The 16887-nt window shown below is 43.0% G+C and overlaps 1 protein-coding gene across 2 annotated transcripts in view; it reads right to left on the bottom strand.

Annotated features, from left to right (window-relative positions):
• Positions 1 to 16887, bottom strand: part of rasgef1ba (RasGEF domain family, member 1Ba) — a 109682-nt gene that overhangs the window by 46764 nt on the left and 46031 nt on the right. The window lies entirely within an intron of this gene.

The raw sequence follows: 16887 nt of genomic DNA, 5'->3' as shown, positions 1-16887 counted from the left end.
GAGATGATTCAGGCAGGGTCAGGCATTAATGTGTGGTAACCTGGCAGGATTTTGGGGGACTGTTAGTTCAAGCCATTTTGGCTAGCTGGTTTTCAAGAGCCTACCTGGTTTGGCAGGTTTGTCAAGAGTCAGAGTCTCACTGGCCTGACAGCAGCCTCGTGACTCTAATGTGATCATAGAAGACAGAAGTGATGAGAGAGCCAAACATGAAGCAAGATGAAACAGAACTGGAGTATTGGAGGAACAACCAGTCAAGTGTTAGAGAAGTGACAGTAACAGGAGTCATTTCTTGAAAAATGTGTTTCTGGTAAGTGACAGATGATGGGAGTGCTTCTGTTCCATTACCCAGACCTTCAGTCAGACTGCTGGCTGAAGGTCAGTCCAGGTATTAGAAGAATGGCTTTTCCAATTTTCTCGTTAAATGAATCTGAAGGCGCCCAGTTTATCAGGGAGACAGTTTTTGAAGGCTCCATTTTTCTCGGAGATGGAATGAATGGCACGAAGCCTCCGTCATGAAGCTGCGCTCCGACCTCTGCCTGAACATTCCTCCACAATGGATCAATAAAATATTACAGAACTTCAAACAGGATGTACCACGAAGAAGAAAGAAACAACTTTGGTGAAACATTTAATCCTGATGTGGCCAATCAATTGAAGCGGCACATCAAGTTCACACATCAAGATCAATTTACTTTTACGATTCAACCTGTGGAAACAGTTGTATTAAGTCTTCTGTGGCCTTCAAGGAGCTTCCCCTGATGATGGAAGACTGGACAGATTGGAGACTACAAGCAAGCCTGCTTTACAAACTGGGGACATGGACATGGCGCATGGACACGCGTCAAAACTTAAATGTATTGGTGAACCTATCAGGATACACCACTGTTGACACACCAATGCTCAAGAAAATGTTTACCAGATTTGCTCCCCGGACTCTGGCTACTGTATCTTGACAACTTCTTCTGTCCATGTAATGCGTCATGCGTACTGCGGGCGGCAACTGACGTGCATCGAATGACGCAATGCTATACGTTAACTCGTCGACCAGAAATTATGTTTACATACGTGCAAATACATCTAGTTTCTTATCAACATAATGAAGAAATATTAAGTCGCAAAAGGTTTATACTGAAACTAACTGCAAAATATAAACTGAAAATGTGTTTCATTTGTTTTCCCTACAATGTCCATTCTTGCAATTACAATACCTGCTTGAAATATATGAAAACAACATATATTTTGACTTTTCCACCAAGTTTACAAAAGTGCTATACTAAATCATCGGAGAACCCCTTTAAAAAATGGTGTAATCATGGTCAAACTTTGCCCTTTAAAGTAGATGTACAACCACTCCCATGCAGGAGGAATCACTTCATATTTCCAATATGACATCAGGAGGTGGACATGCAGCACATAATCTAGTGGGTATTTATTGCTGGCCAGATGTGGTTCAAGTGTTTTACATTCTTGACATACATACTTTAAGGGAAGACATGGGGAAAATGTGAGAGCGATAAAAGCCCCCTCCCTCACCGTACTGTATCTACCAGACTGATAACTGACATGACGTAAACTTGCTCTCAGAGGCCTCCCTTGTCTTTGAATCACTAATCTGGTGACGCACAGAAGGAAACAATGGGTAAACAGTTAGAACCAGGGATGCTCAGCATGGTCACGTCTCCAGTCTTTGTGTTTGCAAGTGTGTGTGTGTGTGGTGTGTGTGTGTGTGTGTGTGTGTGTGTGTGTGTGTGTGTGCAGTATCGGCATCACAGCTAATGAGTCTCAGGCCCAGCGGGTTGCAATTCCAACACACCCTCCAACAAACACACAAACTGCCATGCGTGAATTCTCTCTCTCTCACACACACACACACATATGCATTCACCCCTGCCGCTTCATCGCCCACTGGCACTCATTTGTTGATCTGGAGGAGATCCCGTGGTCCAGGCTCTTCAGTTAAGGGCCACGCTGAGACTTGGGGCTGCCACTGTCCGCTACAGCTGCAGAGGAACACTACTGTCCGAAAAACAAGCGCCCACTAATCTGCCTGAGTCCGTGCTGGACGGATACACACTCTCTACACCTCCTTTCATCCCACTATCCAGCCCGGAGAGATGGAACCACCCACACAAAGAAAAAGGAAGACTGGACAAGATGTCCAAGATTACATAATTTGGAGGCTTTATGTAACAGCAAGGGCGAGTCAGTCAGTCGGAACAGGCCTTTTTAGGGCTGTTTTCTCTCTCCGACTGTCTTGCTATTTCCTTTTACGAGAAGACGGATGAACGGATGGATAGACGGATGGATGTGTGCCACTGGCGATGCCCCATAGCGGTACCTCTGTGACAAAGAACGGCACAGATGGTGGCCCAGGGCTGGCCGGCGTTCAGGGTACCAAATGGCATGCCACAACAGGTCCAGATGGACTCAGGCTCTCAGTTTTATTTTTGCTTTTGAATAGATACACAGTGAGAAAGATAGGGGGGGTAAAGAAATAAAGAGAAAAACAGTGAGGCAGGAGGGCAGAGAGAGAGAGAGAGAGAGAGAACAGCCTGCCTACAATGTGAGAAAAGTACAACAAAAAAAAAAGATCTGGAGGAAAAGTGGGAGTGTGAAAAACAAGATAAACAAATTGATCAAGCTAACTTTCCATCTGCCCACTTTTTGTGTTTTACGCTCAAAGAAATCCACCAGCTGCAGCTTTAAATGGCCACCAAGCTCTCAGCTGCAGAGCTGAATCACTAAAATGACTCCAGTCAATCCCTGCAAAGGGAATATGACAGACAGCGTATCCGCAGAACAAGAGGAAGGTAACTGAGTAACTAACCACAGCTTGACGTGTTTTATTCTTTACTTTACTTAAGTTTTTTCTTTTTAAATCTTCCCTTTCTCCTCGGGTACCTCAAAAGCCCCGTCTCCCCCAAAATGTCATTTATGTACAACTAATCTGCATTAGCAAATACGTTTTAGAAGAAACATGATGTCATCCAGGTTAAAGGTCTCGTGTCCCCCTGATGAGACAAGTGTGTGACATGATTGATGTAAAACTGAAGTTTATTTGGAAAGCTAGAGGAAGCTTGCACTGCTTGTTCCGATACCGGACTCTCATACAACACAAAGAAATGATAGAACCCGGCTCACCCTGTTCCCAAATCTCTACAACAGAGGTAGCAAGTGCAAAGTTAGCAGGACTCATAGTCAAAAGGGCCACTATGTCTATAAGATTTGCACGTGAGGCGGCCAGTAAATATTAGAGAACATCTCTGTACGTGTGAAAAATAAATACAATTATATAGGGATCGGGACGCAAATTGTTCTGGAAAATTAACTTCCAGAAACAGAAGCGTCACTCGCTCTTTCTTCTGCGCTCATTTCCATTTCACCCAGATGAGACCTCTGATAGCTGCTTGCAGTTCAAACCTGAGAAGCCGGCAGCGTTCACAGAGCGCGGGAGGGAAAATTACTCCTTTGACAAAATGAAAGCAAGTCCGTCTCACGCTTATTATGAAATATAATTGTCCGAAGGCTGTGAGTGATTGAGTGTTATTTCACAGATCACCCTTCAAGGCAGCGTCCGGGGGATAGAGTGCTAAGAAAATATTTTCTCCTGCAGGAAATTACTCTAGAGAAATCCACATTTTTGACAAGAGAAGTCTTATACGAGTCTGGTGTCCTTAACATTAAAACCAGCAGGAAAAAACTCAAATACATCGCAGCCCTGGACTTGACCTGTGACGACCTGAGCCTGCGTATCAAGGGCAATGTGAAATTTGAGGATATTATGGTTTTTCTGCAGGAAGTCCAAGTGATTACAGCACGCAGCAGAAAATACTGGGTCATGTTTCATCAGAACCTGAGTGGAGAGACTCTGGGAGGTCTGTCTGGTTGCACAACCTTTGAGAAATAGCAGAGCGGTCTAAAGGTTACTTTGCTCCACAGCTCCCCAACGACCATTCACAAATTACAATACAGAGCAGCTCGTTCTATTCTACGATAAGCCAAACTCTCCGTCTCTGCAGTATGATTACAAATGAATGTTTATTCTGAGGGCAGCACAGTTTCACGTTGTTTCTTTACCGAGAAAAGCTGAAAAAAGTGGAATTAACCACAACATGAGTGGAAAAAATACAACACATATTTGAAAATATATAAACCACAACGCAGCCAAAGCAGGGTCGTCACAGGTCTGTACCTGGGCTGATTCTCAAAAGTCACCTTTAGCCCTCGACTCTGCACGATAATGTGTTCATTCTTCAAATGCAATCCAATCATTCCGGGAATCAGTTTGACTCCCAGAGGTCAATGTCATTATCTACTGACGATGATTGACAGTTGGGTTATTTTAGCAGGTTCAACTTCATATTGGAACACATTTTTTTTTTATCGCCCGCGAATGAAAGCCAACCCCAGATTCACTCTTGTTTTGCAAAGAGCTTTGTCCGCTCGGTGTTTCGCGTCGCTATATTTGTGTTTTTTCGTAGCTTTCTCTTTGATGTGTGCTTTTTTTTAGTAAAATCCAACTCACTCTGCCTTTAAACCAAACCAAACCTTAACCTGGTGGCCAATCAGAAAACCCTCACAGGAGTTTGAGTTGAACCCTTCATCACAAGGTGTGAAATCTGGAGCTGCTCTGTAGAGAAGGATGTAGGTACCACCGCCTGAGTATAAAACCGATGCTGTAGCTACAAAGTACAAGTAAAATCACGCTATGTGTCTTTTTTTGTCTCTGCAGCTGCTCCAGATTTGCACATCTTGAAGGCATCACTCTCACTTCTGTGGCGCTGGATTCTGGAGCGGCTTGAACATGTTCAGAAAGTAGACCACGTGGAATAAGCGATGAATTATTAAGCTGCAGTAGTATTCCTTGCAGATGAGGCAAAACTAGGACACATTCCAGCACTGAGACTGGGGGCTGCTGGGGGTTTTAAGGTGGAATGTGTAGTCTGTCTCAGCAGAACACACTGTACTGCATAATGTACCTGACTGTACTGTAACGTGCTGCCTCCTCTTCCTCTGCATCCTGTTTCAACCCTGTTCAAGTGTGTGTGTGTGTGTGTGTATTTTAGGTGTTCCCAGTCTTGTGGAGTGAAAAGGAAGCCTGGCCTGCACCCTGACAGCAACAACTTCCCATACTCGCATATATTGTACATGTACATTCACACAATAGGTTTTTGACACAGGTGTGTTTTTAAATCCCAAACTAAAGAGAGAGACTATATCAACACACAACTGAAAGATTAAGGTATTTTTCAGACCGACAGATCTACAATTTACCTCAAACCTTTTGAGAATAAAATGATCATTGCTGTGGGAACTTTCCAGAGTTGTAAAGTCCTTGCCGTGTGGGATCTGTTGCCTAAACAGATGGCTTCTAGGATCAGATTTCATCTTTTCACCAGCACCTGTGGCTAAAAGTACCAACCATATACGATATAATCAATCATCCTGTAAAGACGACAGATGAGAAAGAGGATGCAGGAGCTTTATTTGATGGATTTATATGAAGACTTTCGGGGGACGGGAACAGCCAGTGGAAGATCTCCGTAGGGAGCCGCAGATGGGGCTGTGACACTGGTGGTGCTTGGGTGGTGTAGGGGTGAAGCTGTGAAGTGGCAAACTACAATGAGAGAGAGACGTAAGTAAATCTTTTTTGGTTAAGATTATCACTGGATGTTAGAAAAGCCTGCAACAGATCCCGGTGAAATCACTGGAAAATAATTGAGAGATGGAGCCCTGATTCTCTGCCACAGATATTTACCTCCATTGTTTTCAGGACGGGTGGGGCAGTTGTCTTAATAAAATATCTTCTTTCTTTTCATCCACTTTATACACTGCACTTCTCCTGAGGAAGACTTTCAAAGGAAATAGGTGGACTGCTCGGACATCATGTAAAAAACCAGGACAGGTCAGTTCATGAACGCCTGGTTGAGGCCAGTGTCAGCATCAAGTATTTGACAGACAGCAGCTCTGAGAACAGATGTGCTGTTTAAAGTAAAACAGATAAGATTTCCTGCTCAATGCAGCGACATGAAGGCTACATCCTGCACAAACAGAAAAAACAACTAAAAACCAACAAACAAAACTGCAAACACCATCAGCCGTCCAGTAACTGCTTTGTGCAAAACAAATTCACGCTTTGTTTGTTCTTCTATTTTTTCCTCTTTGTAAGAATTTCTTCACGCCAAAATGCACACTGAAATTTGACAGTTTATTGTTTTCCTCACTCACACAACACAAAACACACACACACCTCGTTGAACATGGCTTGAGATTTTTGGATTCATCATATCCGCTCTGCACACTGGCCCACATCCAACCTACCGGGCAGCAAACGCTGCCGTAAAAGTTCCACTTTAAAAAAACAGGCTCACCACAGATGTATCCTTGTTTTGAACAAACAAAAGACTCCGTGGGAGGCGACTGCAAGCTGCGACGACCAGTTTAACAAACCAACACGAATGGAAAAAGCACAAAAGATGAGCTAAAAGCACTGCGCATCATTTTCAAGGCTGTACATATTTTGTGTTGTCAAAATGCAAAGTCAAGGTACTATTTACAGTTGTATGACCTGATGTATAGAGTACTGTATACTGTATACACACATACAGATCATGTTCTTCTCATATTTCAGCCACACACACTCCTGTAAACTCCCTCGTCCTGTGGTCTGCACGATGTCACAGTCACATTTTAATGCAAACTATGAGCAGAAGACAAGACCCAAGACCAAGTGTGGTTATTTGTTAATTCACTACGACACCTGAAGTTTGCTGATAAAAATGTCTATCAGAAAAACTTTTCACGCATAACTAGCACAGGACTGTAACCAGAACCCCCAGCCAGGCTAGCCGTGTCCCCCTGTTTCCAGTCTGCTTCATATTGAAGGCATAGACATGAGACTGGCATCAATCTTCTCATCTAACTCTCCCAAAATGTCAAAATAATCCTGCAGCAAAAATATGAGTCAGTGTGCATTTCCATCAGGAGACGATCACATAAAGAATGATTTTGTTTCTTCTGATCCACGTGTACGTGTTTTAATCCGCTCTATGGTGACATGCACCGAGGGCTCCTGTCTGGTCCAGAACCCAGGACCTTGTGGTCTTTACTTTCAGTCGCGGTGAGTGGCAGCATGACATTAACGTTTTGTCGTCAGTAGAAGAAGGAAATACAGTTTCCCTTTAGGCACAAATTGAAAATGCACATAAAAACAGGTGAATGGAACCGTATTTAAACCTCTGAACGGGGTCTAATAAACAGGCTGTGGATCAGCTGAAGCAAACAAACCAAAAAACTGTAGTTGGACACCATCAACCAAGGAAATCATCAACTTAGAAAAGCCTGACCAGAAGTAATAAAACTCACAAAGCTTGAGAGATTTTACAGTGTTTTACAGTTTTACTTGTGGATCATTTAAAGACACATTTCTGTCTAAACAACTAAACTAAATGAACTTGTCGACTCGTCAGCGTGACTGTGACGTATGACAGAATGTTAAACTGGTCGATGGGCATTTGAAGAGACGTCTTCTGCAGCAGGTTAATCCTTGGTAAGTTACATAATCGTCAGCGGGAGCACTTTAAAGAAAGACCAGTGAGGAGGATCCTTGTGGATTACTCCCCGCTCAAAGACCACAATCTGCCTCTCCACATATAGAACTGTGTGTGTGTGTGTGTGTGTGTGTGTGTGTGTGTGTGTGTGTGTTAAACAGTGTTTTAATGTAATGAAATGAACCTAAATCGCAAAGTAGTGCGAGTGCAGTAAAGAAAACCATCCCTCCTCTCAAACACCCGAGTGAACTTCCAGGCTGATTATCACATCCAAGAAAGCCGAGTCAATACTCGTGCCCTTGTGGGAAGAGTTTATCTGAAGTTGCCTCAAAGAGAACAAACTTCTTGTGAGCAAAGAGAAGTTTCTTTGCAGTCATGATGATGCATTGACGTGATGCATTGACGTGATGCATTGACGAGTTTAACAAACTGGGTCTGAACGCAACAAAAAGCTGAACTCTCTCATACAAAAGACTCAAATCATTTCATCACAAAACATTTGCCGAACAAATGAACATGGGTTTTATGAGGTCGACTACTAAAAATGTAACAATGGGAGATGACTGATCTTTGGAAGTTATTCACGCTTGAGTAAAAGATTTTTGTTATTATTTTCTACGTCCACATTTACACGAGTAGTATTTTACCAAAGATTACAAAGACGTCCGCTTCTTTGTACACAACAAGATTTTTTAAGTAATCAGTATTGGTATCAGGATCTTAAGTATCGGATCAAAAAGAAAAAGATATAATCCCGTACAATTGGACAGCTGACTGTCTACATGTCCTTTATATGACTGAAGCTGACCTCACTGGTCAGTTAGTTGACTGCCAGTGTGTGAATCAGTTATTTAAAAGATTTATACTGTAAGGTTTAAGGATCTGTAAAAGTTTAATTTGGTGAGAGAGAACATTGAACATTTTTATCAACGTGCAAAGCTTAACATCACGAATGAAAAAAAAGCCTTAGACAATATTAATAACAGAGAAGAGGACGGATAATCTCCTCTGCTCTTCTTTAAATATAGATTCAGGAATAGAGGCCAGTTACAGAAACAGACAGCAGGTGCTTTATCACGAGGGACGTCACACTGCTGGAGACGGACAGCAAAACTTTCCCAGGAAGCCAAACTGCACCTAAAAACACGCTAGACTCATGATGAACCTGGTCTGGTCTGATGCCAGACAACGACGAGCAAACTTTGAAAATGGTTTATGCTTTGAAAAAGACTCTGAAAGTCTAAGCTAGTAGAAGCACTGCTAACACAGCTTTGACTTCAGAGCTCAGGCCACAGCTGTTCATCCCTGACAAAGGGGAAAGAACTCAATCCTGCGCCGTGAAGGAAGAACATGTGATCATTTCAAAGGAAGCGCAGTGAACCAGCGTTCCTTGTTCGGAAAGATCACGATGGCGCGTGCCACTCGTAACCATTGGATACCGGCCTCCAAAGATGCAGTGACAGGCCTCTAATTGAGAATCTGTATTCCAGTTTCTGCTGTATTTGTCATATTTTCTCTCTCTCCTCATCATCTCAGCGTCTCTTCTTTGCTCACCAGGGAATCATATCCTGACAAGCCCCCCCCCCGTAGAAAGCCAGGGGAGACTTCTGCTTCTCTGCAGGGAGAATAATTAGTCTCATCTTCCTCTTCCTCCTCCATACCCTCTCTCATGCCTGTGGCAATGTGCGTAAATGAGCTGCTTTCTACCTTATGTGACTGGGCTCCTCTGCTCGAAAGCTCCTCCATGCGCCGCCTGCATAACGAAGAGTTCAGCTTTTGTTCTGTGAAGGAGTCACACACCGACGCGCCCCAGTTTTCCAGCCTCCTCAATGTCATCCTCAAAGAAAACCAATAACTCTTAGAAGTAATCAGACTGTGAAAGTAGCCAGGAAGTTAGAGAAGTCGGGGCTGGCAGTTCAAATACTGGCTGAGAAGTTACAGTATAGAAACAGAACAAAAAGGTTTTACGTGTTCTTTGAGCAGTGTTTTTATTTAGAAATCCACTATAAAATCCTCTAACATTGTTTTGAAATACAGCAACTGACGGTGTAACTTACTCCATTTCTTTTCCATGGATAAATGTAAAAATGAAGATGACACGGGATCGCACTGAAACATTTCCTGAGCAGCTAAACTTCAGTTGTTCAGAATTACAGAACGAGGGCAAAGGTGTTAGAGCGAACAGAAAACCACAGCTGTAATCTGACTGCATGCACATGACAGGAGCTGAGGAAGCCTGAGGAAGTCCTGTCAGACGGTTCAGCATCATCTCTCTCTCTCTCTCTCTCTCCGAGGGGAAACTGTGGCTCCAACTGTTGCCGCCGGTCAGGCGCAGACCGCATTGGGTGGAACTGAACTGGAGGAACTGAAGCCATTTTCTCATGAAAATGATTCAATCAGAAAGTGTACAATAACTCCAGGAATGCACGGAGACGAGCAGGAATTTGAGGCTCTGCAGGAATAAAAAAAAAAAAAAAAAAAGAGAAACTGGACTTTCTTGGTAAGTTTTGAAATCAGCAGCGTGAATTTTTCCACATTTCTCCTGTGGAACTGCTCGGTGGGCTGAACCCCTCCTGTTTGAATGTGAAGCAGGCTGAGAAGAGCAAACATGCTCAGTCAACATCACCGGGATAGATAGAGGAGGGAATAGACAACGGTGTGTTTCACTTTGTTCAGAGAACCAAACCGTCTGATATCTGAGGAAAGAGCTTCATTTTCAGTGTTTAAGTGTTAATATAATTGTCTCAGGTTTAAACTCATAAAAACAAAAGCACAAGACTGCAAGCCCAATTATTTCAGCCACAGGTGGCAACAGCGAAGCATGGAAGTATACCGGTGCCATTTATCTTATATTCTATTAAGTATTTCCCCTTATAGATCCATTATTTCGTTTTATGTAAAAATGTCTTCAAGGCAGTCAATCAAACAGTAGACCCTTGTTCAACTTACTGTATACATTTTCATACACTTCACTATTTCCTCTCCACAGACAGACAGAATGGGGTTACGGGGGCGGCATGTGTTTTCCCATCATCTGGGTCAGAGAAATATATACAGCAGACCTCCTGGCACATATTATTTAAACTGCTGCAAGGTTATTAAAAAGTCTGATGCTGCACTGCCTGTTTCTCCTCACACCCCAAAATTGGTTTTTACTCATTTGCACCTGCCTGAAAGAAATTCAGCTTCCATTAAACCAGGTTTGGTTTTGATGAGTCAGTTTCTTTATATTAGAATATTAATTTCGCAAAAACCTTCACAGGATCGACACGTCCACCCTCATCCCTGAATGTGTACTAAACATCACATACAGTGCAGGCTGATCCTCTGGCAGGGCAGCAGCTGTGGTCAGCTCTTCAAAAGCAGCTTCGTGGGATGATTGTGCTTGAAGCTGACAGCAGGCGGTTTAAATGTAGCCTTTGCAGATCAAACGGCTACCTTCGCCTCCGGGCATCGAAGGCCAGGCGCGCTGAACCGTGGCATTTTGAGCTCGCACAGTAAAGGTATGAATATGTAGCGAGTGAGTTTGTAATAGAAAAGTACTCGACTTCCAATGCCGGAGAAATAAAACGGGGTGAGAGCTGCAGAAGGGGCAGCGGTAGCCCAAAGTCACAGAGGCGGACTGGTAACTGGAAGGTTGGACCGGCCAGGAAAATCTAACTGGGGAGAGAAAATGACAATTCCCTCCTTCAGCGCTGCTCTAAAGTTGCCCTTGAGCAAGGTACTACATCCTGGCCTGCTGCAGCTTTAGTAATTGTACTCAGCAGTTTCCAGCTGTGAGTGCAGTAGGAAACATTTACTATGAGGATGGATGTTGCAGAAAAAGCAGTTTTAAAGTCATGATCATTTTATAAACGTTTTGCTGCTCTTTATCGCTGATTGATGCAACCTGAAGCCAGTTTACGGAAGCGTTTTCAATCGCCGTGCTGGGACTGACAGCATCTGGCTGTTAATAAAATAATTACAGCAGGTAGCTAATGTGAGCAGTGATGGCCATCATGTATAAAGAAGCTCAAATCACCAAGTCAAGTACATTTTGTTTATATAACCCAATATCACAGATTTGCCTCAGGGGGCTTTATGATATGTGCAGCATACAACTCCCTCTGTCCTCAGACCAGAAAATCTAAACGTCACAGTGCCAGCTTCAACATTAGAAGAAGCAGAAGTAACAGATCTGGGAACAGCTATAGCATTGAAGGTGGGGATCCAAGAGAATCAGTTCTCACTTTGGGATGGAAGGTGAAGGACTGACTCATGCTGCGAGAGAAGCGAGAGGTTAAATGTTGAAAAATTCAATTATAATGACATTTACTTTCTCTAACGTGACGTTGTCTCTGCCTGCACTCTGAGAAATTTCCATAATATCCTTTAATTCCACGCATAGTTTTGAGTAAAGACAAGTTAAACAAAAATCTAAAATATAGCCAGTTAGGTAGAACTTTGGTCTGTCAGTGTCGCCACACGCCATCTGTCCTCCAGTGAGTCAAATTTAGAGGCTCCATCAAATGGATGACATGCCAGAGTGTTGTGTGTTTGGTTTGGATGCTGTTTCTCATGAACAGTGACCTTTACTCATCCTTCTCGTTGCGTAACGACGCTGTCTATCAGACACGATCTCCCGACGTCCTCCCGTCCTGCATCAAACACTATGTGAAGATGTGAGGAGCAGGCTTCAGAGTGCCTCAGGCTGCCCGTCATCCATGGCTGCCATCAAAGGGCCCTTACATAACAAAAGTCTTGAACCTGCACAGCGTGACCCACAACTGTTTATGTAACCCTTTTTTCCAGGCCAGAGTTATGAAGCGGGACGCCACATCTAGGTAACATGTTTGCATGTCAGAGTGGGTCACTTCATGATGGATGGTTGTCTGGCTGCTTAGTTCCACAGCAGTGAGGAGTGCACAGCGTACAGCTCAGCAGCGCAGTATTGTACAGTTTCGCTTTTTCTTGGATTTGTTTTCTGGCGCGTTCTTGGTCCACGACGGACATCAACTTGTTCCCATCTATCACAGCCGAAGTATAATTACTGTGTCTTTAACTTCCAGCCAGCTTCTAAAAAAAAAAAGCACTTTCTGGCTTTGAAGATTGGAATTGTTCAATTTACAAAAGGCATCCAAAGACATTATGTACCGTTTGGCTTCATACCAAACCAAAACTTCTTCCCACTCACAAAATCTCTTGTCCTTTTATATCAGCTACTTAAGTCAAGTTATACTGTATGTATAATGATAACTATATAACATGATGTGGGGCAGCTTTGAAGCCAAATCCCAGAGAACAGTCACATTACAGTAAGAAAACATAAAAGTTATATATAAAATAGAGCACAGGAGTAATATAGAAACTTTAGAAGCTGGATGGAAGTCTTTGCAGTACAAGATATGACAGTGAAAGAACTCCAGACTATTAATAAAAACTCTCAGGCAGAAGTGCCACAGATGTTTTGGTACTGGAAGGCAGGTTGTGCTTTATTCATGAATGTATTATTGGCCCGGCGGGATCAAAGCGCCGCCTGACAATAGTGGTGTCAGCAGAGGGCTTAGAGGCTGTCAGCCAGGACTGAAGGCTGGAAGGTCCTGACCAGCTCAAAGCAGGGAGGGACGACGCGAATCAGAAACATTCTCCTCTCCGTCATTAACTATTGCTGCGCTGGTGCCTCTGAGCAAGGCATTTCCTCATGAACTGCTCCGGTGGACGACAGCGAAGTATTCGAAGCACAGCGTGGCTGTCATATAGTCAAACCCCTGGTGGGGTTGTTGGTATGCAGTATACAGTATATAATATAGACCACAGGTCAACGAGGCTCGTGTCTCTTGCCGAGAACCTTGCACCTTTAGGTAAATACATCACATGATCCGAACCAGTGACAAAGCCGCCACAGGGTGTAAATAACAGGAGGCAGGTATAAACCGTCGTAAGAAGTTAGATTTGAATATTTACCATTAAGCTGGTTTGACAGCTCTTCATCACGTGCTGGGTCACAACGTCTTCATCATGAAATCCAGTTTAGTGCTGGATTAGATGCTGGATTTATTCTGTTGACAAACTCATCTGTAGAGGTAATTATCATTGTTATAAATCATTGTTTTCTGCTTTCCTACACTGTTAAATATCTGGTGACCCCTTGTGGGGGGTCCTGACCCCCAGGTTGGGAACCACTGCTTTAAAGGACACACGTTTCCGGGTCCTGTCCTTCAAAGGCTCGAGTCCCTGATGGCCGACAGTATTAGCTTCGTCTGCCGTGAGGGTTGACTTGCATGACGGCTCTTAACCTCACCAGCTCAGTGTCACGCTAACCCACAGACACACCAGCCGTTAACTTTAGGCCAATCGAAACCTTTCCTGTTCCTTCGCGTTGCACTGGGCTCACTCACCCTGTTATTGTATAGACAGTAAAATGTGTGATGGTGTGGAAGGGCGTGCCGTTATTGATGACCTGACAAAAAGGAAAATAAATTGTTGATTGGATGTTCGTCTCATTTCTGTCTGATTATTCTGTAACGTTTCACCTTTCTGGAGGAGCCCCAGGTGTTTACGCTTCTCCCCGACACCTAATTGGTCAATTATCATTATTGTGTGGTGGGTTTCAGCCACACACACACACACACACACACAAACACAAACCCCTCCATTATTCATTCTGCTGTGGAGGCAGACGGTGCACTTTCCTCGCCACAGTCCACCTCAGGGAGTTATTAGAGGTTTGGGAAATGACTAAATCTCTTCCTGTTTCTATCTGTGTTTTTCCCTCTGCCTCATGTACAGCGTACCCAACATCCATCAGGAATAAAGAGGAGAGGAGTGGACGTCAAGACAAGAAAATGTCCTTATTTCACAGGAGAAACTATTAAGAGTAAACCTGGGAACTCATTTTTCTGCCTCGTCTGTCTTCATAAAATAAAAGAAGAAGAAGCAACCTAAGAATGTAAAGAAGCAGCTACACAGACTGCACAGAAGACACTTCCTGAATATATTCCAACGAATAACTGCGTTTTGTTTATAACTTTACTGAGGACGTTCTGGCAGACGAGGGTCATGAATGTTGTGTCATTCTTCTATAAGAATCCAAAAATGAGACGAAGCTCAAAGCAGTTTCTGGTGTTTACTGAAGGAGATATGTTGATATCTAACTGTAAGGACAGACCTCAAGATATTCCCTCCTCCTTGGAAAGTTCTTCGCTGACAAAATATGTTTGGCGATGTCCTCATTGAAAGGAATTTCAAAGACATCAACTTTTTTTCGTGTCCTTTACTCCCCTAAAAGACATCAGTGGCTCCTCATTTGCTTTGTAAAGTCACTGAGCGTCAACAGAAAGATGCTGCTACTGGATGTCTGATGTGTGAGCTGCTTCCTTCCACGTCCTCACTCTCGGGAAAACTTACTAATGTAATGAACAATAAGCATATATACATTTCAAAGATCGGGACGTTGAGTTGACACCTGCATTATTTACATAATCTTGAGGCTCCATCTTGTAGAGGGGCCCAGAGTTAAAAAGCTGTTATTATTCCCCTTTATCTTGTGTTTACAAGGTGTGTATTCCCATAGAGATCAGTGCTTAATCAAGTTAATACAAGTGAATTACTAATTATTAACGAAGACATACACAATGCACAGAGAAACAGAGACTCAACTGGAGTCCATTTGAGCCCCTAAAGGGTTAATCCAGACCTGTTTACTACTGACAGCAAATAACTGTTGGTGAGTTTAACTTTTTTATATCTTTACAACTTTTATTGATCTTTCTTGACAAAGTGTGCATTAAAAATCCATAAATAATCCTGAAAAGACCCACCGGCTTGTTTAGAGACAGCGTTTCTCTACATTTCAACATGCAGCTTACAGCACACCACGAGTCTCCACTGTCACGGATGGCATGCGAGGGCGGAGTAGACGTGTTGCATAAAGGACGCTCACGTAATCCTGAGGCCAAAGCACAACTATCAGTGGTATGTAAGCATCCTCTGGCATGTAAGCTTCAGCTGCTGCCGAGTGGTCTGCATGCTGAGATAACAGGAGGATTTTCTAACATCACGGCTGAAATAGTGATGAAGTCTTTTCCTTCCAACACCGATAGATTTGTTAGAGCAGAATATGTCAAACAAACTCATTTCCATGATTGTATTGCATTGCATTTTATAGATGCAAAAATGCTGCAAACACTACAGCTGTCAGTGAGGACGCAAGACGACGATTCATAAATGCCAATAATCTCAATTTACTGCTTTCCTTGCTTTCCTTACTTTCAGACGCAGCGCTAGACTTCTTGAATGTCCCGTATTTTCTACATACATACTGTACATGATACAAAAAAGTCATGAAGTAGTTGATTAGCAAAACAGGTTGGTTGATAAATACAAATACTCTTCTTCTTACTTTCTGAAGTTTGTGATCATTCAGCTCATATTTCCCCGATTTAGCAAAGAAAACCTTGCTAGCTGTCTTAACAACAGCATTCAAAACCTTCCTCTGGAGATTCCACCACTACGTCCTTTTTGCATGACAGATACACATAAATTGTTGAAATTAACAGCCAATAAAAGAGATTAGTATCATCAGTGGACCTCTCTCTCCACCCAAAATAACATCAATTACTCCAAACAACCTCCCATGTGATCTGTGGTAATGTTATTCTCTGAACTCCAGTGCCAACTTTTTATAACTAGGGAGCTTGTTAGTAATCAACTTACTTTTCTATTTACATTTTGCAGCTGTTTTTTTTTTTTATATCTTTGATGAATGATTTGGTTGATCAACGCTGGGAATCATGTAGAGGTTCATAAGTTCACGTATAAATGTGTTTTCACGCTGCTTTCACAGGTTTGACTTCATCGCTGGGGCTTCCACTCTTTCAACTGTCAGCCAAAACATTAAGCGCCTTTGAATAATCGCAGTGAGAAGAAATATGTCAGTTCCTTCCTGCTGTCGAACCACAGGACTGTTGGACAGAGAGCCGTCTTTTATGTCACTGAAGATGCGCAGTTTTCCTCCCAAAGCCGCAAATAAATTAATAAATATTTTCCTGCTCTGGAATATTCAAACAAATAGCAGAGCTCAGCTGGAGGTCATATGAATATTGATGGCATCGGGTGCCAAAAACATCTGGATCAACATGAACGGGTCTGAGCGAATAAAAGCGCAGCCCAGTTTGTGCAGCTAGAGAAGGCGCACAGGAAATATCCAGGACATTGATAACCACTCACATAGCTCTGCACTATGTATAAAGCTGGGACCAGCAGGCAATTAGCTTAGCTTAGCATAAAGACTGATGGCGGGGGGGAAAGTACAAGCCTGGCACTTCAGAAATACGCCTACCAGCAAGTCTAAAGTTTA

This window comes from Enoplosus armatus, chromosome 4 (genome assembly GCF_043641665.1).
Source record: "Enoplosus armatus isolate fEnoArm2 chromosome 4, fEnoArm2.hap1, whole genome shotgun sequence".
Taxonomy (NCBI): Eukaryota; Metazoa; Chordata; class Actinopteri; order Centrarchiformes; family Enoplosidae; genus Enoplosus; species Enoplosus armatus.
The sequence above is the reverse complement of the archived record's forward strand: the minus strand, read 5'-3'. Positions and strand labels throughout refer to the sequence as shown.